Source organism: Amblyomma mixtum, chromosome 2 (genome assembly GCF_055824585.1).
Source record: "Amblyomma mixtum isolate Tamu chromosome 2, ASM5582458v1, whole genome shotgun sequence".
In the NCBI taxonomy this organism is placed as follows: domain Eukaryota; kingdom Metazoa; phylum Arthropoda; class Arachnida; order Ixodida; family Ixodidae; genus Amblyomma; species Amblyomma mixtum.
Genome location: NC_143013.1, coordinates 156,789,438 through 156,815,749, shown reverse-complemented (window position 1 = coordinate 156,815,749; position 26,312 = coordinate 156,789,438). Strand labels below are relative to the sequence as shown.

Sequence of the window (26,312 nt, the reverse complement as noted above, 5' to 3'; positions counted from 1 at the left end):
CTCGTTATAAATATGAGAGAAGCCAACAGCCACAGAAACCAAGGGGCACAGGGGATCTTTAACTTATTTTTTTATTTTGTGGTGTTGATCAATTTACAACATTAATGAATATGTTATCGCTTAAAGCTTATTGATTAGAAAAGCAGAAGAAAAAACAACCACATGCCGCCGGTGTGATCCGAACCCACGAGCTCCGAATTACGCGTCCGGTGCTCTACCTCTGATCTACGGCGACGGCTGTCAAACCTTCTGCTTTCGGGGGTATTTATGTTTACAAATAACCGAACCTTGGGAGTGTTCACCAGCGCCACCCACGTTCTTAAGCGGCGGACGTAGGACGTCCTGAGTTACCGCTGATGTGACGTAGAACGTCTTAGAACGGCGAGTGTGGAAGCTGTGTGAGAACCCTCTTATGCTTCCTAAGGCATCAAGGCTGCCAGAACCGAGGAACTCGTTAAGCAATTAAGCTGTGCTTACTTACTCTTATGCTTCCTAAGGGATCAAGGCTGCCAGAACCGAGGAACTCGTTAAGCAATTAAGCAGGCAAAGAAAGGGGAATGAGGGGCTCGTTATAAATATGAGAGAAGCCAACAGCCAAAGAAACCAAGGGGCACAGGGGATCTTTAACTTATTTTTTTATTTTGTGGTGTTGATCAATTTACAATATTACTGAATATGTTATCGCTTCAAGCTAATTGATTAGAAAAGCAGAAGAAAAAACAACCACATGCCGCCGGTGGGATCCGAACCCACTACCTCCGAATTAGGCGTCCGGTGCTCTACCTCTGAGCTACGGCGACGGCTGTCAAACCTCCTGCTTTCGGGGGTATTTATGTTTACAAATAACCGAACCTTGGGAGTGTTCACCAGCGCCACCCACGGTCTTAAGCGGCGGACGTAGGACGTCCTGAGTTACCGCTGATCGGACGTAGAACGTCATCGAACGGCGAGGGTGGAAGCTGTGTGAGAACCCTCTTATGCTTCCTAAGGCATCAAGGCAGCCATAACCGAGGCCCTCGTTAAGCAATTAAGCAGACAAACAAAGGGGAATGAGGGGCTCGTTATAAATATGAGAGAAGCCACCAGCCACAGAAACCAAGGGGCATAGGGGATCTCTAACTTATTTTTTTATTTTGTGGTGTTGATCAATTTACAATATTACTGAATATGTTATCGCTTCAAGCTAATTGATTAGAAAAGCAGAAGAAAAAAAAACCACATGCCGCCGGTGGGATCCGAACCCACGACCTCCGAATTAGGCGTCCGGTGCTCTACCTCTGAGCTACGGCGACGGCTGTCAAACCGTCTGCTTTCGGGGGTATATATGTTTACAAATAACCGAACCTTGGGAGTGTTCACCAGCGCCACCCATGTTCTTAAGCGAAGGACGTAGGAAGTCCTGAGTTACCGCTGATGTGACGTAGAACGTCATAGAACGGCGAGGGTGGAAGCTGTGTGAGAACCCTCTTATGCTTCCTAAGGCATCAATGCTGCCAGAACCGAGGAACTCGTTAAGCAATTAAGCAGGCAAAGAAACGGGAATGAGGGGCTCGTTATAAATATGAGAGAAGCCAACAGCCACAGAAACAAAGGGGCACAGGGGATCTTTAACTTATTTTTTATTTTGTGGTGTTGATCAATTTACAATATTACTGAATATGTTATCGCTTAAAGCTTATTGATTAGAAAAGCAGAAGAAAAAACAACCACATGCCGCCGGTGGGATCCGAACCCACGACCTCCGAATTACGCGTCCGTTGCTCTACCTCTGATCTACGGCGACGGCTGTCAAACCTTCTGCTTTCGGGGGTATTTATGTTTACAAATAACCGAACCTTGGGAGTGTTCACCAGCGCCACTCACGTTCTTAAGCGGCGGACGTAGGACGTCCTGAGTTACCACTGATGTGACGTAGAACGTCATCGAACGGCGAGGGTGGAAGCTGTGTGAGAACCCTCTTATGCTTCCTACGGCATCAAGGCTGCCAGAACAGAGGCCCTCGTTAAGCAATTAAGCAGACAAAGAAAGGGGAATGAGGGGCTCTTTATAAATATGAGAGAAGCAACCAGCCACAGAAACCAAGGGGCACAGGGGATCTTTAACTGATTTTTTTATTTTGTGGTGTTGATCAATTTACAATATTACTGAATATGTTATCGCTTCAAGCTAATTGATTAGAAAAGCAGAAGAAAAAACAACCACATGGCGCCGGTGGGATCCGAACCCACGACCTCCGAATTACGCGTCCGGTGCTGTACCTCTGAGCTACGGCGACGGCTGTCAAACCTTCTGCTTTCGGGGGTATTTATGTTTACAAATAACCGAACCTTGGGAGTGTTCACCAGCGCCACCCATGTTCTTAAGCGGCGGACGTAGGACGTCCTGAGTTACCGCTGATGTGACGTAGAACGTCTTAGAACGGCGAGTGTGGAAGCTGTGTGAGAACCCTCTTATGCTTCCTAAGGCATCAAGGCTGCCAGAACCGAGGAACTCGTTAAGCAATTAAGCTGTGCTTACTTACTCTTATGCTTCCTAAGGGATCAAGGCTGCCAGAACCGAGGAACTCGTTAAGCAATTAAGCAGGCAAAGAAAGGGGAATGAGGGGCTCGTTATAAATATGAGAGAAGCCAACAGCCAAAGAAACCAAGGGGCACAGGGGATCTTTAACTTATTTTTTTATTTTGTGGTGTTGATCAATTTACAATATTACTGAATATGTTATCGCTTCAAGCTAATTGATTAGAAAAGCAGAAGAAAAAACAACCACATGCCGCCGGTGGGATCCGAACCCACTACCTCCGAATTAGGCGTCCGGTGCTCTACCTCTGAGCTACGGCGACGGCTGTCAAACCTCCTGCTTTCGGGGGTATTTATGTTTACAAATAACCGAACCTTGGGAGTGTTCACCAGCGCCACCCATGTTCTTAAGCGAAGGACGTAGGAAGTCCTGAGTTACCGCTGATGTGACGTAGAACGTCATAGAACGGCGAGGGTGGAAGCTGTGTGAGAACCCTCTTATGCTTCCTAAGGCATCAATGCTGCCAGAACCGAGGAACTCGTTAAGCAATTAAGCAGACAAAGAAAGGGGAATGAGGGGCTCGTTATAAATATGAGAGAAGCCAACAGCCACACAAACCAAGGGGCACAGGGGATCTTTAACTTATTTTTTATTTTGTGGTGTTGATCAATTTAATATTACTGAATATGTTATCGCTTAAAGCTAATTGATTAGAAAAGCAGAAGAAAAACAACCACATGCCGCCGGTGGGATCCGAACCCACGACCTCCGAATTACGCGTCCGGTGCTCTACCTCTGAGCTACGGCGACGGCTGTCAAACCTTCTGCTTTCGGGGGTATTTATGTTTACAAATAACCGAACCTTGGGAGTGTTCACCAGCGCCACCCACGTTCTTAAGCGACGGACGTAGGAAGTCCTGAGTTACCGCTGATGTGACGTAGAACGTCATAGAACGGCGAGGGTGGAAGCTGTGTAAGAACCCTCTTATGCTTCCTAAGGCATCAATGCTGCCAGAACCGAAGAACTCGTTAAGCAATTAAGCAGGCAAAGAAAGGGGATTGAGGGGCTCGTTATAAATATGAGAGAAGCCAACAGCCACAGAAACCAAGGGGCACAGGGGATCTTTAACTTATTTTTTTATTTTGTGGTGTTGATCAATTTACAACATTAATGAATATGTTATCGCTTAAAGCTTATTGATTAGAAAAGCAGAAGAAAAAACAACCACATGCCGCCGGTGTGATCCGAACCCACGAGCTCCGAATTACGCGTCCGGTGCTCTACCTCTGATCTACGGCGACGGCTGTCAAACCTTCTGCTTTCGGGGGTATTTATGTTTACAAATAACCGAACCTTGGGAGTGTTCACCAGCGCCACCCACGTTCTTAAGCGGCGGACGTAGGACGTCCTGAGTTACCGCTGATGTGACGTAGAACGTCTTAGAACGGCGAGTGTGGAAGCTGTGTGAGAACCCTCTTATGCTTCCTAAGGCATCAAGGCTGCCAGAACCGAGGAACTCGTTAAGCAATTAAGCTGTGCTTACTTACTCTTATGCTTCCTAAGGGATCAAGGCTGCCAGAACCGAGGAACTCGTTAAGCAATTAAGCAGGCAAAGAAAGGGGAATGAGGGGCTCGTTATAAATATGAGAGAAGCCAACAGCCAAAGAAACCAAGGGGCACAGGGGATCTTTAACTTATTTTTTTATTTTGTGGTGTTGATCAATTTACAATATTACTGAATATGTTATCGCTTCAAGCTAATTGATTAGAAAAGCAGAAGAAAAAACAACCACATGCCGCCGGTGGGATCCGAACCCACTACCTCCGAATTAGGCGTCTGGTGCTCTACCTCTGAGCTACGGCGACGGCTGTCAAACCTCCTGCTTTCGGGGGTATTTATGTTTACAAATAACCGAACCTTGGGAGTGTTCACCAGCGCCACCCACGGTCTTAAGCGGCGGACGTAGGGCGTCCTGAGTTACCGCTGATCGGACGTAGAACGTCATCGAACGGCGAGGGTGGAAGCTGTGTGAGAACCCTCTTATGCTTCCTAAGGCATCAAGGCTGCCATAACCGAGGCCCTCGTTAAGCAATTAAGCAGACAAACAAAGGGGAATGAGGGGCTCGTTATAAATATGAGAGAAGCCACCAGCCACAGAAACCAAGGGGCATAGGGGATCTCTAACTTATTTTTTTATTTTGTGGTGTTGATCAATTTACAATATTACTGAATATGTTATCGCTTCAAGCTAATTGATTAGAAAAGCAGAAGAAAAAAAAACCACATGCCGCCGGTGGGATCCGAACCCACGACCTCCGAATTAGGCGTCCGGTGCTCTACCTCTGAGCTACGGCGACGGCTGTCAAACCGTCTGCTTTCGGGGGTATATATGTTTACAAATAACCGAACCTTGGGAGTGTTCACCAGCGCCACCCATGTTCTTAAGCGAAGGACGTAGGAAGTCCTGAGTTACCGCTGATGTGACGTAGAACGTCATAGAACGGCGAGGGTGGAAGCTGTGTGAGAACCCTCTTATGCTTCCTAAGGCATCAATGCTGCCAGAACCGAGGAACTCGTTAAGCAATTAAGCAGGCAAAGAAAGGGGAATGAGGGGCTCGTTATAAATATGAGAGAAGCCAACAGCCACAGAAACAAAGGGGCACAGGGGATCTTTAACTTATTTTTTATTTTGTGGTGTTGATCAATTTACAATATTACTGAATATGTTATCGCTTAAAGCTTATTGATTAGAAAAGCAGAAGAAAAAACAACCACATGCCGCCGGTGGGATCCGAACCCACGACCTCCGAATTACGCGTCCGTTGCTCTACCTCTGATCTACGGCGACGGCTGTCAAACCTTCTGCTTTCGGGGGTATTTATGTTTACAAATAACCGAACCTTGGGAGTGTTCACCAGCGCCACTCACGTTCTTAAGCGGCGGACGTAGGACGTCCTGAGTTACCACTGATGTGACGTAGAACGTCATCGAACGGCGAGGGTGGAAGCTGTGTGAGAACCCTCTTATGCTTCCTACGGCATCAAGGCTGCCAGAACAGAGGCCCTCGTTAAGCAATTAAGCAGACAAAGAAAGGGGAATGAGGGGCTCTTTATAAATATGAGAGAAGCAACCAGCCACAGAAACCAAGGGGCACAGGGGATCTTTAACTGATTTTTTTATTTTGTGGTGTTGATCAATTTACAATATTACTGAATATGTTATCGCTTCAAGCTAATTGATTAGAAAAGCAGAAGAAAAAACAACCACTTGGCGCCGGTGGGATCCGAACCCACGACCTCCGAATTACGCGTCCGGTGCTGTACCTCTGAGCTACGGCGACGGCTGTCAAACCTTCTGCTTTCGGGGGTATTTATGTTTACAAATAACCGAACCTTGGGAGTGTTCACCAGCGCCACCCATGTTCTTAAGCGGCGGACGTAGGACGTCCTGAGTTACCGCTGATGTGACGTAGAACGTCTTAGAACGGCGAGTGTGGAAGCTGTGTGAGAACCCTCTTATGCTTCCTAAGGCATCAAGGCTGCCAGAACCGAGGAACTCGTTAAGCAATTAAGCTGTGCTTACTTACTCTTATGCTTCCTAAGGGATCAAAGCTGCCAGAACCGAGGAACTCGTTAAGCAATTAAGCAGGCAAAGAAAGGGGAATGAGGGGCTCGTTATAAATATGAGAGAAGCCAACAGCCAAAGAAACCAAGGGGCACAGGGGATCTTTAACTTATTTTTTTATTTTGTGGTGTTGATCAATTTACAATATTACTGAATATGTTATCGCTTCAAGCTAATTGATTAGAAAAGCAGAAGAAAAAACAACCACATGCCGCCGGTGGGATCCGAACCCACTACCTCCGAATTAGGCGTCCGGTGCTCTACCTCTGAGCTACGGCGACGGCTGTCAAACCTCCTGCTTTCGGGGGTATTTATGTTTACAAATAACCGAACCTTGGGAGTGTTCACCAGCGCCACCCATGTTCTTAAGCGGCGGACGTAGGACGTCCTGAGTTACCGCTGATGTGACGTAGAACGTCATAGAACGGCGAGGGTGGAAGCTGTGTGAGAACCGTCTTATGCTTCCTAAGGCATCAATGCTGCCAGAACCGAGGAACTCGTTAAGCAATTAAGCAGACAAAGAAAGGGGAATGAGGGGCTCGTTATAAATATGAGAGAAGCCAACAGCCACACAAACCAAGGGGCACAGGGGATCTTTAACTTATTTTTTATTTTGTGGTGTTGATCAATTTAATATTACTGAATATGTTATCGCTTAAAGCTAATTGATTAGAAAAGCAGAAGAAAAACAACCACATGCCGCCGGTGGGATCCGAACCCACGACCTCCGAATTACGCGTCCGGTGCTCTACCTCTGAGCTACGGCGACGGCTGTCAAACCTTCTGCTTTCGGGGGTATTTATGTTTACAAATAACCGAACCTTGGGAGTGTTCACCAGCGCCACCCACGTTCTTAAGCGACGGACGTAGGAAGTCCTGAGTTACCGCTGATGTGACGTAGAACGTCATAGAACGGCGAGGTTGGAAGCTGTGTGAGAACCCTCTTATGCTTCCTAAGGCATCAATGCTGCCAGAACCGAAGAACTCGTTAAGCAATTAAGCAGGCAAAGAAAGGGGATTGAGGGGCTCGTTATAAATATTTGAGAAGCCAACAGCCACAGAAACCAAGGGGCACAGGGGATCTTTAACTTATTTTTTTATTTTGTGGTGTTGATCAATTTACAATATTACTGAATATGTTATCGCTTAAAGCTTATTGATTAGAAAAGCAGAAGAAAAAACAACCACATGCCGCTGGTGGGATACGAACCCACGACCTCCGAATTACGCGTCCGGTGCTCTACCTCTGATCTACGGCGACGGCTGTCAAACCTTCTGCTTTCGGGGGTATTTATGTTTACAAATAACCGAACCTTGGGAGTGTTCACCAGCGCCACCCACGTTCTTAAGCGGCGGACGTAGGACGTCCTGAGTTACCGCTGATGTGACGTAGAACGTCATCGAACGGCGAGGCTGGAAGCTGTGTGACAACCCTCTTATGCTTCCTACGGCATCAAGGCTGCCAGAACAGAGGCCCTCGTTAAGCAATTAAGCAGACAAAGAAAGGGGAATGAGGGGCTCTTTATAAATATCAGAGAAGCCACCAGCCACAGAAACCAAGGGGCACAGGGGATCTTTAACTGATTTTTTTATTTTGTGGTGTTGATCAATTTACAATATTACTGAATATGTTATCGCTTCAAGCTAATTGATTAGAAAAGCAGAAGAAAAAACAACCACATGCCACCGGTGGGATCCGAACCCACGACCTCCGAATTACGCGTCCGGTGCTCTACCTCTGAGCTACGGAGACGGCTGTCAAACCTTCTGCTTTCGGGGGTATTTATGTTTACAAATAACCGAACATTGGGAGTGTTTACCAGCGCCACCCACGTTCTTAAGCGGCGGACGTAGGGCGTCCTGAGTTACCGCTGATGTGACGTAGAACGTCATCGAACGGAGAGGGGGGACGCTGTGTGACAACCTTCTTATGCTTACTAAGGCATCAAGGCTGCCAGAACCGAGGCCCTCGTTAAGCAATTAAGCAGAGAAAGAAAATGGAATGAGGGGCTCGTTATAAATATGAGAGAAGCCACCAGCCACAGAAACCAAGGAGCACAGGGGATCTTTAACTTATTTTTTTATTTTGTGGTGTCGATCAATTTACAATACTACTGAATATGTTATCGCTTCAAGCTAATTGATTAGAAAAGCAGAAGAAAAAACAACCACATGCCGCCGGTGGGATCCGAACCCACGACCTCCGAATTACGCGTCCGGTGCTCTACCTCTGAGCTACGGCGACGGCTGTCAAACCTTCTGCTTTCGGGGGTATTTATGTTTACAAATAACCGAACCTTGGGAGTGTTCACCAGCGCCACCCACATTCTTAAGCGACGGACGTAGGAAGTCCTGAGTTACCGCTGATGTGACGTAGAACGTCATAGAACGGCGAGGGTGGAAGCTGTGTGAGAACCCTCTTATGCTTCCTAAGGCATCAATGCTGCCAGAACCGAAGAACTCGTTAAGCAATTAAGCAGGCAAAGAAAGGGGATTGAGGGGCTCGTTATAAATATGAGAGAAGCCAACAGCCACAGAAACCAAGGGGCACAGGGGATCTTTAACTTATTTTTTTATTTTGTGGTGTTGATCAATTTACAACATTAATGAATATGTTATCGCTTAAAGCTTATTGATTAAAAAAGCAGAAGAAAAAACAACCACATGCCGCCGGTGGGATCCGAACCCACGAGCTCCGAATTACGCGTCCGGTGCTCTACCTCTGATCTACGGCGACGGCTGTCAAACCTTCTGCTTTCGGGGGTATTTATGTTTACAAATAACCGAACCTTGGGAGTGTTCACCAGCGCCACCCACGTTCTTAAGCGGCGGACGTAGGACGTCCTGAGTTACCGCTGATGTGACGTAGAACGTCTTAGAACGGCGAGTGTGGAAGCTGTGTGAGAACCCTCTTATGCTTCCTAAGGCATAAAGGCTGCCAGAACCGAGGAACTCGTTAAGCAATTAAGCTGTGCTTACTTACTCTTATGCTTCCTAAGGGATCAAGGCTGCCAGAACCGAGGAACTCGTTAAGCAATTAAGCAGGCAAAGAAAGGGGAATGAGGGGCTCGTTATAAATATGAGAGAAGCCAACAGCCAAAGAAACCAAGGGGCACAGGGGATCTTTAACTTATTTTTTTATTTTGTGGTGTTGATCAATTTACAATATTACTGAATATGTTATCGCTTCAAGCTAATTGATTAGAAAAGCAGAAGAAAAAACAACCACATGCCGCCGGTGGGATCCGAACCCACTACCTCCGAATTAGGCGTCCGGTGCTCTACCTCTGAGCTACGGCGACGGCTGTCAAACCTCCTGCTTTCGGGGGTATTTATGTTTACAAATAACCGAACCTTGGGAGTGTTCACCAGCGCCACCCATGTTCTTAAGCGAAGGACGTAGGAAGTCCTGAGTTACCGCTGATGTGACGTAGAACGTCATAGAACGGCGAGGGTGGAAGCTGTGTGAGAACCCTCTTATGCTTCCTAAGGCATCAATGCTGCCAGAACCGAGGAACTCGTTAAGCAATTAAGCAGACAAAGAAAGGGGAATGAGGGGCTCGTTATAAATATGAGAGAAGCCAACAGCCACACAAACCAAGGGGCACAGGGGATCTTTAACTTATTTTTTATTTTGTGGTGTTGATCAATTTAATATTACTGAATATGTTATCGCTTAAAGCTAATTGATTAGAAAAGCAGAAGAAAAACAACCACATGCCGCCGGTGGGATCCGAACCCACGACCTCCGAATTACGCGTCCGGTGCTCTACCTCTGAGCTACGGCGACGGCTGTCAAACCTTCTGCTTTCGGGGGTATTTATGTTTACAAATAACCGAACCTTGGGAGTGTTCACCAGCGCCACCCACGTTCTTAAGCGACGGACGTAGGAAGTCCTGAGTTACCGCTGATGTGACGTAGAACGTCATAGAACGGCGAGGGTGGAAGCTGTGTGAGAACCCTCTTATGCTTCCTAAGGCATCAATGCTGCCAGAACCGAAGAACTCGTTAAGCAATTAAGCAGGCAAAGAAAGGGGATTGAGGGGCTCGTTATAAATATGAGAGAAGCCAACAGCCACAGAAACCAAGGGGCACAGGGGATCTTTAACTTATTTTTTTATTTTGTGGTGTTGATCAATTTACAACATTAATGAATATGTTATCGCTTAAAGCTTATTGATTAGAAAAGCAGAAGAAAAAACAACCACATGCCGCCGGTGTGATCCGAACCCACGAGCTCCGAATTACGCGTCCGGTGCTCTACCTCTGATCTATGGCGACGGCTGTCAAACCTTCTGCTTTCGGGGGTATTTATGTTTACAAATAACCGAACCTTGGGAGTGTTCACCAGCGCCACCCACGTTCTTAAGCGGCGGACGTAGGACGTCCTGAGTTACCGCTGATGTGACGTAGAACGTCTTAGAACGGCGAGTGTGGAAGCTGTGTGAGAACCCTCTTATGCTTCCTAAGGCATCAAGGCTGCCAGAACCGAGGAACTCGTTAAGCAATTAAGCTGTGCTTACTTACTCTTATGCTTCCTAAGGGATCAAGGCTGCCAGAACCGAGGAACTCGTTAAGCAATTAAGCAGGCAAAGAAAGGGGAATGAGGGGCTCGTTATAAATATGAGAGAAGCCAACAGCCAAAGAAACCAAGGGGCACAGGGGATCTTTAACTTATTTTTTTATTTTGTGGTGTTGATCAATTTACAATATTACTGAATATGTTATCGCTTCAAGCTAATTGATTAGAAAAGCAGAAGAAAAAAAACCACATGCCGCCGGTGGGATCCGAACCCACTACCTCCGAATTAGGCGTCCGGTGCTCTACCTCTGAGCTACGGCGACGGCTGTCAAACCTCCTGCTTTCGGGGGTATTTATGTTTACAAATAACCGAACCTTGGGAGTGTTCACCAGCGCCACCCATGTTCTTAAGCGAAGGACGTAGGAAGTCCTGAGTTACCGCTGATGTGACGTAGAACGTCATAGAACGGCGAGGGTGGAAGCTGTGTGAGAACCCTCTTATGCTTCCTAAGGCATCAATGCTGCCAGAACCGAGGAACTCGTTAAGCAATTAAGCAGACAAAGAAAGGGGAATGAGGGGCTCGTTATAAATATGAGAGAAGCCAACAGCCACACAAACCAAGGGGCACAGGGGATCTTTAACTTATTTTTTATTTTGTGGTGTTGATCAATTTAATATTACTGAATATGTTATCGCTTAAAGCTAATTGATTAGAAAAGCAGAAGAAAAACAACCACATGCTGCCGGTGGGATCCGAACCCACGACCTCCGAATTACGCGTCCGGTGCTCTACCTCTGAGCTACGGCGACGGCTGTCAAACCTTCTGCTTTCGGGGGTATTTATGTTTACAAATAACCGAACCTTGGGAGTGTTCACCAGCGCCACCCACGTTCTTAAGCGACGGACGTAGGAAGTCCTGAGTTACCGCTGATGTGACGTAGAACGTCATAGAACGGCGAGGGTGGAAGCTGTGTGAGAACCCTCTTATGCTTCCTAAGGCATCAATGCTGCCAGAACCGAAGAACTCGTTAAGCAATTAAGCAGGCAAAGAAAGGGGATTGAGGGGCTCGTTATAAATATGAGAGAAGCCTACAGCCACAGAAACCAAGGGGCACAGGGGATCTTTAACTTATTTTTTTATTTTGTGGTGTTGATCAATTTACAATATTACTGAATATGTTATCGCTTAAAGCTTATTGATTAGAAAAGCAGAAGAAAAAACAACCACATGCCGCTGGTGGGATACGAACCCACGACCTCCGAATTACGCGTCCGGTGCTCTACCTCTGATCTACGGCGACGGCTGTCAAACCTTCTGCTTTCGGGGGTATTTATGTTTACAAATAACCGAACCTTGGGAGTGTTCACCAGCGCCACCCACGTTCTTAAGCGGCGGACGTAGGACGTCCTGAGTTACCGCTGATGTGACGTAGAACGTCATCGAACGGCGAGGCTGGAAGCTGTGTGACAACCCTCTTATGCTTCCTACGGCATCAAGGCTGCCAGAACAGAGGCCCTCGTTAAGCAATTAAGCAGACAAAGAAAGGGGAATGAGGGGCTCTTTATAAATATGAGAGAAGCCACCAGCCACAGAAACCAAGGGGCACAGGGGATCTTTAACTGATTTTTTTATTTTGTGGTGTTGATCAATTTACAATATTACTGAATATGTTATCGCTTCAAGCTAATTGATTAGAAAAGCAGAAGAAAAAACAACCACATGCCACCGGTGGGATCCGAACCCACGACCTCCGAATTACGCGTCCGGTGCTCTACCTCTGAGCTACGGAGACGGCTGTCAAACCTTCTGCTTTCGGGGGTATTTATGTTTACAAATAACCGAACATTGGGAGTGTTTACCAGCGCCACCCACGTTCTTAAGCGGCGGACGTAGGACGTCCTGAGTTACCGCTGATGTGACGTAGAACGTCATCGAACGGAGAGGGGGGACGCTGTGTGACAACCTTCTTATGCTTACTAAGGCATCAAGGCTGCCAGAACCGAGGCCCTCGTTAAGCAATTAAGCAGAGAAAGAAAATGGAATGAGGGGCTCGTTATAAATATGAGAGAAGCCACCAGCCACAGAAACCAAGGAGCACAGGGGATCTTTAACTTATTTTTTTATTTTGTGGTGTTGATCAATTTACAATACTACTGAATATGTTATCGCTTCAAGCTAATTGATTAGAAAAGCAGAAGAAAAAACAACCACATGCCGCCGGTGGGATCCGAACCCACGACCTCCGAATTACGCGTCCGGTGCTCTACCTCTGAGCTACGGCGACGGCTGTCAAACCTTCTGCTTTCGGGGGTATTTATGTTTACAAATAACCGAACCTTGGGAGTGTTCACCAGCGCCACCCACGTTCTTAAGCGACGGACGTAGGAAGTCCTGAGTTACCGCTGATGTGACGTAGAACGTCATAGAACGGCGAGGGTGGAAGCTGTGTGAGAACCCTCTTATGCTTCCTAAGGCATCAATGCTGCCAGAACCGAAGAACTCGTTAAGCAATTAAGCAGGCAAAGAAAGGGGATTGAGGGGCTCGTTATAAATATGAGAGAAGCCAACAGCCACAGAAACCAAGGGGCACAGGGGATCTTTAACTTATTTTTTTATTTTGTGGTGTTGATCAATTTACAACATTAATGAATATGTTATCGCTTAAAGCTTATTGATTAGAAAAGCAGAAGAAAAAACAACCACATGCCGCCGGTGGGATCCGAACCCACGAGCTCCGAATTACGCGTCCGGTGCTCTACCTCTGATCTACGGCGACGGCTGTCAAACCTTCTGCTTTCGGGGGTATTTATGTTTACAAATAACCGAACCTTGGGAGTGTTCACCAGCGCCACCCACGTTCTTAAGCGGCGGACGTAGGACGTCCTGAGTTACCGCTGATGTGACGTAGAACGTCATCTAAAGGCGAGGGTGGAAGCTGTGTGAGAACCCTCTTATGCTTCCTACGGCATCAAGGCTGCCAGAACAGAGGCCCTCGTTAAGCAATTAAGCAGACAAAGAAAGGGGAATGAGGGGCTCTTGATAAATATGAGAGAAGCCACCAGCCACGGAAACCAAGGGGCACAGGGGATCTTTAACTGATTTTTTTATTTTGTGGTGTTGATCAATTTACAATATTACTGAATATGTTATCGCTTCAAGCTAATTGATTAGAAAAGCAGAAGAAAAAACAACCACATGCCACCGGTGGGATACGAACCCACGACCTGCGAATTACGCGTCCGGTGCTCTACCTCTGAGCTACGGAGACGGCTGTCAAACCTTCTGCTTCCGGGGGTATTTATGTTTACAAATAACCGAACCTTGGGAGTGTTCACCAGCGCCACCCACGTTCTTAAGCGGCGGACGTAGGACGTCCTGAGTTACCGCTGATGTGACGTAGAACGTCATCGAACGGCGAGGGGGGACGCTGTGTGACAACCTTCTTATGCTTCCTAAGGCATCAAGGCTGCCAGAACCGAGGCCCTCGTTAAGCAATTAAGCAGACAAAGAAAGGGGAATGAGGGGCTCGTTATAAATATGAGAGAAGCCAACAGCCACAGAAACCAAGGGGCACAGGGGATCTTTAACTTACTTTTTATTTTTATTTTGTGGTGTTGATCAATTTACAATATTACTGAATATGTTATCGCTTAAAGCTAATTGATTAGAAAAGCAGAAGAAAAAACAACCACATGGTGCTGGTGGGATCCGAACCCACGACCTCCGAATTACGCGTCCGGTGCTCTACCTCTGAGCTACGGCGACGGCTGTCAAACCTTCTGCTTTCGGGAATATTTATGTTTACAAATAACCGAACCTTGGGAGTGTTCACCAGCGCCACCCATGCTCTTAAGCGGCGGACGTAGGACGTCCTGAGTTACCGCTGATGTGACGTAGGACGTCTTAGAACGGCGAGGGTGGAAGCTGTGTGAGAACCCTCTTATGCTTCCTAAGGCATCAAGGCTGCCAGAACCGAGGAACTCGTTAAGCAATTAGGCTGTGCTTACTTACTCTTATGCTTCCTAAGGCATCAAGGCTGCCAGAACCGAGGAACTCGTTAAGCAATTAAGCAGGCAAAGAAAGGGGAATGAGGGGCTCGTTATAAATATGAGAGAAGCCAACAGCCAAAGAAACCAAGGGGCACAGGGGATCTTTAACTTATTTTTTTATTTTGTGGTGTTGATCAACTTACAATATTACTGAATATGTTATCGCTTAAAGCTAATTGATTAGAAAAGCAGAACAAACAACCACATGCCGCCTGTGGGATCCGAACCCACGACCTCCGAATTACGCGTCCGGTGCTCTACCTCTGAGCTACGGCGATGGCTGTCAAACCTTCTGCTTTCGGGGGTATTTATGTTTACAAATAACCGAACCTTGGGAGTGTTCACCAGCGCCACCCACGGTCTTAAGCGGCGGACGTAGGACGTCCTGAGTTACCGCTGATCGGACGTAGAACGTCATCGAACGGCGAGGGTGGAAGCTGTGTGAGAACCCTCTTATGCTTCCTAAGGCATCAAGGCTGCCATAACCGAGGCCCTCGTTAAGCAATTAAGCAGACAAACAAAGGGGAATGAGGGGCTCGTTATAAATATGAGAGAAGCCACCAGCCACAGAAACCAAGGGGCATAGGGGATCTCTAACTTATTTTTTTATTTTGTGGTGTTGATCAATTTACAATATTACTGAATATGTTATCGCTTCAAGCTAATTGATTAGAAAAGCAGAAGAAAAAAAAACCACATGCCGCCGGTGGGATCCGAACCCACGACCTCCGAATTAGGCGTCCGGTGCTCTACCTCTGAGCTACGGCGACGGCTGTCAAACCGTCTGCTTTCGGGGGTATATATGTTTACAAATAACCGAACCTTGGGAGTGTTCACCAGCGCCACCCATGTTCTTAAGCGAAGGACGTAGGAAGTCCTGAGTTACCGCTGATGTGACGTAGAACGTCATAGAACGGCGAGGGTGGAAGCTGTGTGAGAACCCTCTTATGCTTCCTAAGGCATCAATGCTGCCAGAACCGAGGAACTCGTTAAGCAATTAAGCAGGCAAAGAAAGGGGAATGAGGGGCTCGTTATAAATATGAGAGAAGCCAACAGCCACAGAAACAAAGGGGCACAGGGGATCTTTAACTTATTTTTTATTTTGTGGTGTTGATCAATTTACAATATTACTGAATATGTTATCGCTTAAAGCTTATTGATTAGAAAAGCAGAAGAAAAAACAACCACATGCCGCCGGTGGGATCCGAACCCACGACCTCCGAATTACGCGTCCGTTGCTCTACCTCTGATCTACGGCGACGGCTGTCAAACCTTCTGCTTTCGGGGGTATTTATGTTTACAAATAACCGAACCTTGGGAGTGTTCACCAGCGCCACTCACGTTCTTAAGCGGCGGACGTAGGACGTCCTGAGTTACCACTGATGTGACGTAGAACGTCATAGAACGGCGAGGGTGGAAGCTGTGTGAGAACCCTCTTATGCTTCCTAAGGCATCAATGCTGCCAGAACCGAAGAACTCGTTAAGCAATTAAGCAGGCAAAGAAAGGGGATTGAGGGGCTCGTTATAAATATGAGAGAAGCCAACAGCCACAGAAACCAAGGGGCACAGGGGATCTTTAACTTATTTTTTTATTTTGTGGTGTTGATCAATTTACAACATTAATGAATATGTTATCGCTTAAAGCTTATTGATTAGAAAAGCAGAAGAAAAAACAACCACATGCCGCCGGTGTGATCCGAACCCACGAGCTCCGAATTACGCGTCCGGTGCTCTACCTCTGATCTATGGCGACGGCTGTCAAACCTTCTGCTTTCGGGGGTATTTATGTTTACAAATAACCGAACCTTGGGAGTGTTCACCAGCGCCACCCACGTTCTTAAGCGGCGGACGTAGGACGTCCTGAGTTACCGCTGATGTGACGTAGAACGTCTTAGAACGGCGAGTGTGGAAGCTGTGTGAGAACCCTCTTATGCTTCCTAAGGCATCAAGGCTGCCAGAACCGAGGAACTCGTTAAGCAATTAAGCTGTGCTTACTTACTCTTATGCTTCCTAAGGGATCAAGGCTGCCAGAACCGAGGAACTCGTTAAGCAATTAAGCAGGCAAAGAAAGGGGAATGAGGGGCTCGTTATAAATATGAGAGAAGCCAACAGCCAAAGAAACCAAGGGGCACAGGGGATCTTTAACTTATTTTTTTATTTTGTGGTGTTGATCAATTTACAATATTACTGAATATGTTATCGCTTCAAGCTAATTGATTAGAAAAGCAGAAGAAAAAACAACCACATGCCGCCGGTGGGATCCGAACCCACTACCTCCGAATTAGGCGTCCGGTGCTCTACCTCTGAGCTACGGCGACGGCTGTCAAACCTCCTGCTTTCGGGGGTATTTATGTTTACAAATAACCGAACCTTGGGAGTGTTCACCAGCGCCACCCATGTTCTTAAGCGAAGGACGTAGGAAGTCCTGAGTTACCGCTGATGTGACGTAGAACGTCATAGAACGGCGAGGGTGGAAGCTGTGTGAGAACCCTCTTATGCTTCCTAAGGCATCAATGCTGCCAGAACCGAGGAACTCGTTAAGCAATTAAGCAGACAAAGAAAGGGGAATGAGGGGCTCGTTATAAATATGAGAGAAGCCAACAGCCACACAAACCAAGGGGCACAGGGGATCTTTAACTTATTTTTTATTTTGTGGTGTTGATCAATTTAATATTACTGAATATGTTATCGCTTAAAGCTAATTGATTAGAAAAGCAGAAGAAAAACAACCACATGCTGCCGGTGGGATCCGAACCCACGACCTCCGAATTACGCGTCCGGTGCTCTACCTCTGAGCTACGGCGACGGCTGTCAAACCTTCTGCTTTCGGGGGTATTTATGTTTACAAATAACCGAACCTTGGGAGTGTTCACCAGCGCCACCCACGTTCTTAAGCGACGGACGTAGGAAGTCCTGAGTTACCGCTGATGTGACGTAGAACGTCATAGAACGGCGAGGGTGGAAGCTGTGTGAGAACCCTCTTATGCTTCCTAAGGCATCAATGCTGCCAGAACCGAAGAACTCGTTAAGCAATTAAGCAGGCAAAGAAAGGGGATTGAGGGGCTCGTTATAAATATGAGAGAAGCCTACAGCCACAGAAACCAAGGGGCACAGGGGATCTTTAACTTATTTTTTTATTTTGTGGTGTTGATCAATTTACAATATTACTGAATATGTTATCGCTTAAAGCTTATTGATTAGAAAAGCAGAAGAAAAAACAACCACATGCCGCTGGTGGGATACGAACCCACGACCTCCGAATTACGCGTCCGGTGCTCTACCTCTGATCTACGGCGACGGCTGTCAAACCTTCTGCTTTCGGGGGTATTTATGTTTACAAATAACCGAACCTTGGGAGTGTTCACCAGCGCCACCCACGTTCTTAAGCGGCGGACGTAGGACGTCCTGAGTTACCGCTGATGTGACGTAGAACGTCATCGAACGGCGAGGCTGGAAGCTGTGTGACAACCCTCTTATGCTTCCTACGGCATCAAGGCTGCCAGAACAGAGGCCCTCGTTAAGCAATTAAGCAGACAAAGAAAGGGGAATGAGGGGCTCTTTATAAATATGAGAGAAGCCACCAGCCACAGAAACCAAGGGGCACAGGGGATCTTTAACTGATTTTTTTATTTTGTGGTGTTGATCAATTTACAATATTACTGAATATGTTATCGCTTCAAGCTAATTGATTAGAAAAGCAGAAGAAAAAACAACCACATGCCACCGGTGGGATCCGAACCCACGACCTCCGAATTACGCGTCCGGTGCTCTACCTCTGAGCTACGGAGACGGCTGTCAAACCTTCTGCTTTCGGGGGTATTTATGTTTACAAATAACCGAACATTGGGAGTGTTTACCAGCGCCACCCACGTTCTTAAGCGGCGGACGTAGGACGTCCTGAGTTACCGCTGATGTTACGTAGAACGTCATCGAACGGAGAGGGGGGACGCTGTGTGACAACCTTCTTATGCTTACTAAGGCATCAAGGCTGCCAGAACCGAGGCCCTCGTTAAGCAATTAAGCAGAGAAAGAAAATGGAATGAGGGGCTCGTTATAAATATGAGAGAAGCCACCAGCCACAGAAACCAAGGAGCACAGGGGATCTTTAACTTATTTTTGTATTTTGTGGTGTTGATCAATTTACAATACTACTGAATATGTTATCGCTTCAAGCTAATTGATTAGAAAAGCAGAAGAAAAAACAACCACATGCCGCCGGTGGGATCCGAACCCACGACCTCCGAATTACGCGTCCGGTGCTCTACCTCTGAGCTACGGCGACGGCTGTCAAACCTTCTGCTTTCGGGGGTATTTATATTTACAAATAACCGAACCTTGGGAGTGTTCACCAGCGCCACCCACGTTCTTAAGCGACGGACGTAGGAAGTCCTGAGTTACCGCTGATGTGACGTAGAACGTCATAGAACGGCGAGGGTGGAAGCTGTGTGAGAACCCTCTTATGCTTCCTAAGGCATCAATGCTGCCAGAACCGAAGAACTCGTTAAGCAATTAAGCAGGCAAAGAAAGGGGATTGAGGGGCTCGTTATAAATATGAGAGAAGCCAACAGCCACAGAAACCAAGGGGCACAGGGGATCTTTAACTTATTTTTTTATTTTGTGGTGTTGATCAATTTACAACATTAATGAATATGTTATCGCTTAAAGCTTATTGATTAGAAAAGCAGAAGAAAAAACAACCACATGCCGCCGGTGGGATCCGAACCCACGAGCTCCGAATTACGCGTCCGGTGCTCTACCTCTGATCTACGGCGACGGCTGTCAAACCTTCTGCTTTCGGGGGTATTTATGTTTACAAATAACCGAACCTTGGGAGTGTTCACCAGCGCCACCCACGTTCTTAAGCGGCGGACGTAGGACGTCCTGAGTTACCGCTGATGTGACGTAGAACGTCATCGAACGGCGAGGGTGGAAGCTGTGTGAGAACCCTCTTATGCTTCCTACGGCATCAAGGCTGCCAGAACAGAGGCCCTCGTTAAGCAATTAAGCAGACAAAGAAAGGGGAATGAGGGGCTCTTGATAAATATGAGAGAAGCCACCAGCCACGGAAACCAAGGGGCACAGGGGATCTTTAACTGATTTTTTTATTTTGTGGTGTTGATCAATTTACAATATTACTGAATATGTTATCGCTTCAAGCTAATTGATTAGAAAAGCAGAAGAAAAAACAACCACATGCCACCGGTGGGATACGAACCCACGACCTGCGAATTACGCGTCCGGTGCTCTACCTCTGAGCTACGGAGACGGCTGTCAAACCTTCTGCTTCCGGGGGTATTTATGTTTACAAATAACCGAACCTTGGGAGTGTTCACCAGCGCCACCCACGTTCTTAAGCGGCGGACGTAGGACGTCCTGAGTTACCGCTGATGTGACGTAGAACGTCATCGAACGGCGAGGGGGGACGCTGTGTGACAACCTTCTTATGCTTCCTAAGGCATCAAGGCTGCCAGAACCGAGGCCCTCGTTAAGCAATTAAGCAGACAAAGAAAGGGGAATGAGGGGCTCGTTATAAATATGAGAGAAGCCAACAGCCACAGAAACCAAGGGGCACAGGGGATCTTTAACTTACTTTTTATTTTTATTTTGTGGTGTTGATCAATTTACAATATTACTGAATATGTTATCGCTTAAAGCTAATTGATTAGAAAAGCAGAAGAAAAAACAACCACATGGTGCTGGTGGGATCCGAACCCACGACCTCCGAATTACGCGTCCGGTGCTCTACCTCTGAGCTACGGCGACGGCTGTCAAACCTTCTGCTTTCGGGAATATTTATGTTTACAAATAACCGAACCTTGGGAGTGTTCACCAGCGCCACCCATGCTCTTAAGCGGCGGACGTAGGACGTCCTGAGTTACCGCTGATGTGACGTAGAACGTCTTAGAACGGCGAGGGTGGAAGCTGTGTGAGAACCCTCTTATGCTTCCTAAGGCATCAAGGCTGCCAGAACCGAGGAACTCGTTAAGCAATTAGGCTGTGCTTACTTACTCTTATGCTTCCTAAGGCATCAAGGCTGCCAGAACCGAGGAACTCGTTAAGCAATTAAGCAGGCAAAGAAAGGGGAATGAGGGGCTCGTTATAAATATGAGAGAAGCCAACAGCCAAAGAAACCAAGGGGCACAGGGGATCTTTAACTTATTTTTTTATTTTGTGGTGTTGATCAACTTACAATATTACTGAATATGTTATCGCTTAAAGCTAATTGATTAGAAAAGCAGAACAAACAACCACATGCCGCCGGTGGGATCCGAACCCACGACCTCCGAATTACGCGTCCGGTGCTCTACCTCTGAGCTACGGCGATGGCTGTCAAACCTTCTGCTTTCGGGGGTATTTATGTTTACAAATAACCGAACCTTGGGAGTGTTCACCAGCGCCACCCACGGTCTTAAGCGGCGGACGTAGGACGTCCTGAGTTACCGCTGATCGGACATAGAACGTCATCGAACGGCGAGGGTGGAAGCTGTGTGAGAACCCTCTTATGCTTCCTAAGGCATCAAGGCTGCCATAACCGAGGCCCTCGTTAAGCAATTAAGCAGACAAACAAAGGGGAATGAGGGGCTCGTTATAAATATGAGAGAAGCCACCAGCCACAGAAACCAAGGGGCATAGGGGATCTCTAACTTATTTTTTTATTTTGTGGTGTTGATCAATTTACAATATTACTGAATATGTTATCGCTTCAAGCTAATTGATTAGAAAAGCAGAAGAAAAAAAAACCACATGCCGCCGGTGGGATCCGAACCCACGACCTCCGAATTAGGCGTCCGGTGCTCTACCTCTGAGCTACGGCGACGGCTGTCAAACCGTCTGCTTTCGGGGGTATATATGTTTACAAATAACCGAACCTTGGGAGTGTTCACCAGCGCCACCCATGTTCTTAAGCGAAGGACGTAGGAAGTCCTGAGTTACCGCTGATGTGACGTAGAACGTCATAGAACGGCGAGGGTGGAAGCTGTGTGAGAACCCTCTTATGCTTCCTAAGGCATCAATGCTGCCAGAACCGAGGAACTCGTTAAGCAATTAAGCAGGCAAAGAAAGGGGAATGAGGGGCTCGTTATAAATATGAGAGAAGCCAACAGCCACAGAACCAAAGGGGCACAGGGGATCTTTAACTTATTTTTTATTTTGTGGTGTTGATCAATTTACAATATTACTGAATATGTTATCGCTTAAAGCTTATTGATTAGAAAAGCAGAAGAAAAAACAACCACATGCCGCCGGTGGGATCCGAACCCACGACCTCCGAATTACGCGTCCGTTGCTCTACCTCTGATCTACGGCGACGGCTGTCAAACCTTCTGCTTTCGGGGGTATTTATGTTTACAAATAACCGAACCTTGGGAGTGTTCACCAGCGCCACTCACGTTCTTAAGCGGCGGACGTAGGACGTCCTGAGTTACCACTGATGTGACGTAGAACGTCATCGAACGGCGAGGGTGGAAGCTGTGTGAGAACCCTCTTATGCTTCCTACGGCATCAAGGCTGCCAGAACAGAGGCCCTCGTTAAGCAATTAAGCAGACAAAGAAAGGGGAATGAGGGGCTCTTTATAAATATGAGAGAAGCAACCAGCCACAGAAACCAAGGGGCACAGGGGATCTTTAACTGATTTTTTTATTTTGTGGTGTTGATCAATTTACAATATTACTGAATATGTTATCGCTTCAAGCTAATTGATTAGAAAAGCAGAAGAAAAAACAACCACATGCCACCGGTGGGATCCGAACCCACGACCTCCGAATTACGCGTCCGGTGCTCTACCTCTGAGCTACGGAGACGGCTGTCAAACCTTCTGCTTTCGGGGGTATTTATGTTTACAAATAACCGAACCTTGGGAGTGTTCACCAGCGCCACCCACGTTCTTAAGCGGCGGACGTAGGACGTCCTGAGTTACCGCTGATGAGACGTAGAACGTCATCGAACGGCGAGGGTGGACGCTGTGTGACAACCTTCTTATGCTTCCTAAGGCATCAAGGCTGCCAGAACCGAGGTCCTCGTTAAGCAATTAAGCAGACAAAGAAAGGGGAATGAGGGGCTCGTTATAAATATGAGAGAAGCCAACAGCCACAGAAACCAAGGGGCACAGGGGATCTTTAACTTACTTTTTATTTTTATTTTGTGGTGTTGGTCAATTTACAATATTACTGAATATGTAATCGCTTAAAGCTAATTGATTAGAAAAGCAGAAGAAAAAACAACCACATGGCGCCGGTGGGATCCGAACCCACGACCTCCGAATTACGCGTCCGGTGCTCTACCTCTGAGCTACGGAGACGGCTGTCAAACCTTCTGCTTTCGGGGGTATTTATGTTTACAAATAACCGAACCTTGGGAGTGTTCACCAGCGCCACCCACGTTCTTAAGCGGCGGACGTAGGGCGTCCTGAGTTACCGCTGATGTGACGTAGAACGTCATAGAACGGCGAGGGTGGAAGCTGTGTGAGAACCCTCTTATGCTTCCTAAGGCATCAATGCTACCAGAACCGAAGAACTCGTTAAGCAATTAAGCAGGCAAAGAAAGGGGATTGAGGGGCTCGTTATAAATATGAGAGAAGCCAACAGCCACAGAAACCAAGGGGCACAGGGGATCTTTAACTTATTTTTTTATTTTGTGGTGTTGATCAATTTACAACATTAATGAATATGTTATCGCTTAAAGCTTATTGATTAGAAAAGCAGAAGAAAAAACAACCACATGCCGCCGGTGGGATCCGAACCCACGAGCTCCGAATTACGCGTCCGGTGCTCTACCTCTGATCTACGGCGACGGCTGTCAAACCTTCTGCTTTCGGGGGTATTTATGTTTACAAATAACCGAACCTTGGGAGTGTTCACCAGCGCCACCCACGTTCTTAAGCGGCGGACGTAGGACGTCCTGAGTTACCGCTGATGTGACGTAGAACGTCATCGAACGGCGAGGGTGGAAGCTGTGTGAGAACCCTCTTATGCTTCCTACGGCATCAAGGCTGCCAGAACAGAGGCCCTCGTTAAGCAATTAAGCAGACAAAGAAAGGGGAATGAGGGGCTCTTGATAAATATGAGAGAAGCCACCAGCCACGGAAACCAAGGGGCACAGGGGATCTTTAACTGATTTTTTTATTTTGTGGTGTTGATCAATTTACAATATTACTGAATATGTTATCGCTTCAAGCTAATTGATGAGAAAAGCAGAAGAAAAAACAACCACATGCCACCGGTGGGATCCGAACCCACGACCTGCGAATTACGCGTCCGGTGCTCTACCTCTGAGCTACGGAGACGGCTGTCAAACCTTCTGCTTTCGGGGGTATTTATGTTTACAAATAACCGAACCTTGGGAGTGTTCACCAGCGCCACCCACGTTCTTAAGCGGCGGACGTAGGACGTCCTGAGTTACCGCTGATGTGACGTAGAACGTCATCGAACGGCGAGGGGGGACGCTGTGTGACAACCTTCTTATGCTTCCTAAGGCATCAAGGCTGCCAGAACCGAGGCCCTCGTTAAGCAATTAAGCAGACAAAGAAAGGGGAATGAGGGGCTCGTTATAAATATGAGAGAAGCCAACAGCCACAGAAACCAAGGGGCACAGGGGATCTTTAACTTACTTTTTATTTTTATTTTGTGGTGTTGATCAATTTACAATATTACTGAATATGTTATCGCTTAAAGCTAATTGATTAGAAAAGCAGAAGAAAAAACAACCACATGGTGCCGGTGGGATCCGAACCCACGACCTCCGAATTACGCGTCCGGTGCTCTACCTCTGAGCTACGGCGACGGCTGTCAAACCTTCTGCTTTCGGGAATATTTATGTTTACAAATAACCGAACCTTGGGAGTGTTCACCAGCGCCACCCACGGTCTTAAGCGGCGGACGTAGGACGTCCTGAGTTACCGCTGATCGGACGTAGAACGTCATCGAACGGCGAGGGTGGAAGCTGTGTGAGAACCCTCTTATGCTTCCTAAGGCATCAAGGCTGCCATAACCGAGGAACTCGTTAAGCAATTAGGCTGTGCTTACTTACTCTTATGCTTCCTAAGGCATCAAGGCTGCCAGAACCGAGGAACTCGTTAAGCAATTAAGCAGGCAAAGAAAGGGGAATGAGGGGCTCGTTATAAATATGAGAAGCCAACAGCCAAAGAAACCAAGGGGCACAGGGGATCTTTAACTTATTTTTTTATTTTGTGGTGTTGATCAACTTACAATATTACTGAATATGTTATCGCTTAAAGCTAATTGATTAGAAAAGCAGAACAAAGAACCACATGCCGCCGGTGGGATCCGAACCCACGACCTCCGAATTACGCGTCCGGTGCTCTACCTCTGAGCTACGGCGATGGCTGTCAAACCTTCTGCTTTCGGGGGTATTTATGTTTACAAATAACCGAACCTTGGGAGTGTTCACCAGCGCCACCCACGGTCTTAAGCGGCGGACGTAGGACGTCCTGAGTTACCGCTGATCGGACGTAGAACGTCATCGAACGGCGAGGGTGGAAGCTGTGTGAGAACCCTCTTATGCTTCCTAAGGCATCAAGGCTGCCATAACCGAGGCCCTCGTTAAGCAATTAAGCAGACAAACAAAGGGGAATGAGGGGCTCGTTATAAATATGAGAGAAGCCACCAGCCACAGAAACCAAGGGGCATAGGGGATCTCTAACTTATTTTTTTATTTTGTGGTGTTGATCAATTTACAATATTACTGAATATGTTATCGCTTCAAGCTAATTGATTAGAAAAGCAGAAGAAAAAAAAACCACATGCCGCCGGTGGGATCCGAACCCACGACCTCCTAATTAGGCGTCCGGTGCTCTACCTCTGAGCTACGGCGACGGCTGTCAAACCGTCTGCTTTCGGGGGTATATATGTTTACAAATAACCGAACCTTGGGAGTGTTCCCCAGCGCCACCCATGTTCTTAAGCGAAGGACGTAGGAAGTCCTGAGTTACCGCTGATGTGACGTAGAACGTCATAGAACGGCGAGGGTGGAAGCTGTGTGACAACCTTCTTATGCTTCCTAAGGCATCAAGGCTGCCAGAACCGAGGTCCTCGTTAAGCAATTAAGCAGACAAAGAAAGGGGAATGAGGGGCTCGTTATAAATATGAGAGAAGCCAACAGCCACAGAAACCAAGGGGCACAGGGGATCTTTAACTTACTTTTTATTTTTATTTTGTGGTGTTGGTCAATTTACAATATTACTGAATATGTAATCGCTTAAAGCTAATTGATTAGAAAAGCAGAAGAAAAAACAACCACATGGCGCCGGTGGGATCCGAACCCACGACCTCCGAATTACGCGTCCGGTGCTCTACCTCTGAGCTACGGCGACGGCTGTCAAACCTTCTGCTTTCGGGGGTATTTATGTTTACAAATAACCGAACCTTGGGAGTGTTCAGCAGCGCCACCCACGTTCTTAAGCGGCGGACGTAGGACGTCCTGAGTTACCACTGATGTGACGTAGAACGTCATCGAACGGCGAGGGTGGAAGCTGTGTGAGAACCCTCTTATGCTTCCTACGGCATCAAGGCTGCCAGAACAGAGGCCCTCGTTAAGCAATTAAGCTGTGCTTACTTACTCTTATGCTTCCTAAGGCAT

General features: G+C 47.1%; 11 non-coding genes across 11 annotated transcripts; all 11 read right to left on the bottom strand.

Annotated features, from left to right (window-relative positions):
- Positions 1-728: 728 nt before the first annotated feature.
- On the bottom strand, positions 729-800 carry TRNAR-CCU (transfer RNA arginine (anticodon CCU)). The gene has a single exon. It is a non-coding gene; the product is annotated as a tRNA-Arg (tRNA).
- A 420-nt stretch (positions 801-1,220) lies between these two features.
- TRNAR-CCU (transfer RNA arginine (anticodon CCU)) lies at positions 1,221-1,292 on the bottom strand. Its single transcript has one exon. It is a non-coding gene; the product is annotated as a tRNA-Arg (tRNA).
- A 1,476-nt stretch (positions 1,293-2,768) lies between these two features.
- TRNAR-CCU (transfer RNA arginine (anticodon CCU)) lies at positions 2,769-2,840 on the bottom strand. Its single transcript has one exon. It is a non-coding gene; the product is annotated as a tRNA-Arg (tRNA).
- A 1,965-nt stretch (positions 2,841-4,805) lies between these two features.
- On the bottom strand, positions 4,806-4,877 carry TRNAR-CCU (transfer RNA arginine (anticodon CCU)). The gene has a single exon. It is a non-coding gene; the product is annotated as a tRNA-Arg (tRNA).
- A 1,476-nt stretch (positions 4,878-6,353) lies between these two features.
- On the bottom strand, positions 6,354-6,425 carry TRNAR-CCU (transfer RNA arginine (anticodon CCU)). Its single transcript has one exon. It is a non-coding gene; the product is annotated as a tRNA-Arg (tRNA).
- Positions 6,426-9,374: 2,949 nt separating this feature from the next.
- Positions 9,375-9,446, bottom strand: TRNAR-CCU (transfer RNA arginine (anticodon CCU)). Its single transcript has one exon. It is a non-coding gene; the product is annotated as a tRNA-Arg (tRNA).
- Positions 9,447-10,918: 1,472 nt separating this feature from the next.
- TRNAR-CCU (transfer RNA arginine (anticodon CCU)) lies at positions 10,919-10,990 on the bottom strand. Its single transcript has one exon. It is a non-coding gene; the product is annotated as a tRNA-Arg (tRNA).
- Positions 10,991-15,417: 4,427 nt separating this feature from the next.
- On the bottom strand, positions 15,418-15,489 carry TRNAR-CCU (transfer RNA arginine (anticodon CCU)). The gene has a single exon. It is a non-coding gene; the product is annotated as a tRNA-Arg (tRNA).
- Positions 15,490-16,965: 1,476 nt separating this feature from the next.
- On the bottom strand, positions 16,966-17,037 carry TRNAR-CCU (transfer RNA arginine (anticodon CCU)). The gene has a single exon. It is a non-coding gene; the product is annotated as a tRNA-Arg (tRNA).
- A 4,427-nt stretch (positions 17,038-21,464) lies between these two features.
- TRNAR-CCU (transfer RNA arginine (anticodon CCU)) lies at positions 21,465-21,536 on the bottom strand. The gene has a single exon. It is a non-coding gene; the product is annotated as a tRNA-Arg (tRNA).
- Positions 21,537-25,477: 3,941 nt separating this feature from the next.
- TRNAR-CCU (transfer RNA arginine (anticodon CCU)) lies at positions 25,478-25,549 on the bottom strand. Its single transcript has one exon. It is a non-coding gene; the product is annotated as a tRNA-Arg (tRNA).
- Positions 25,550-26,312: the final 763 nt, after the last annotated feature.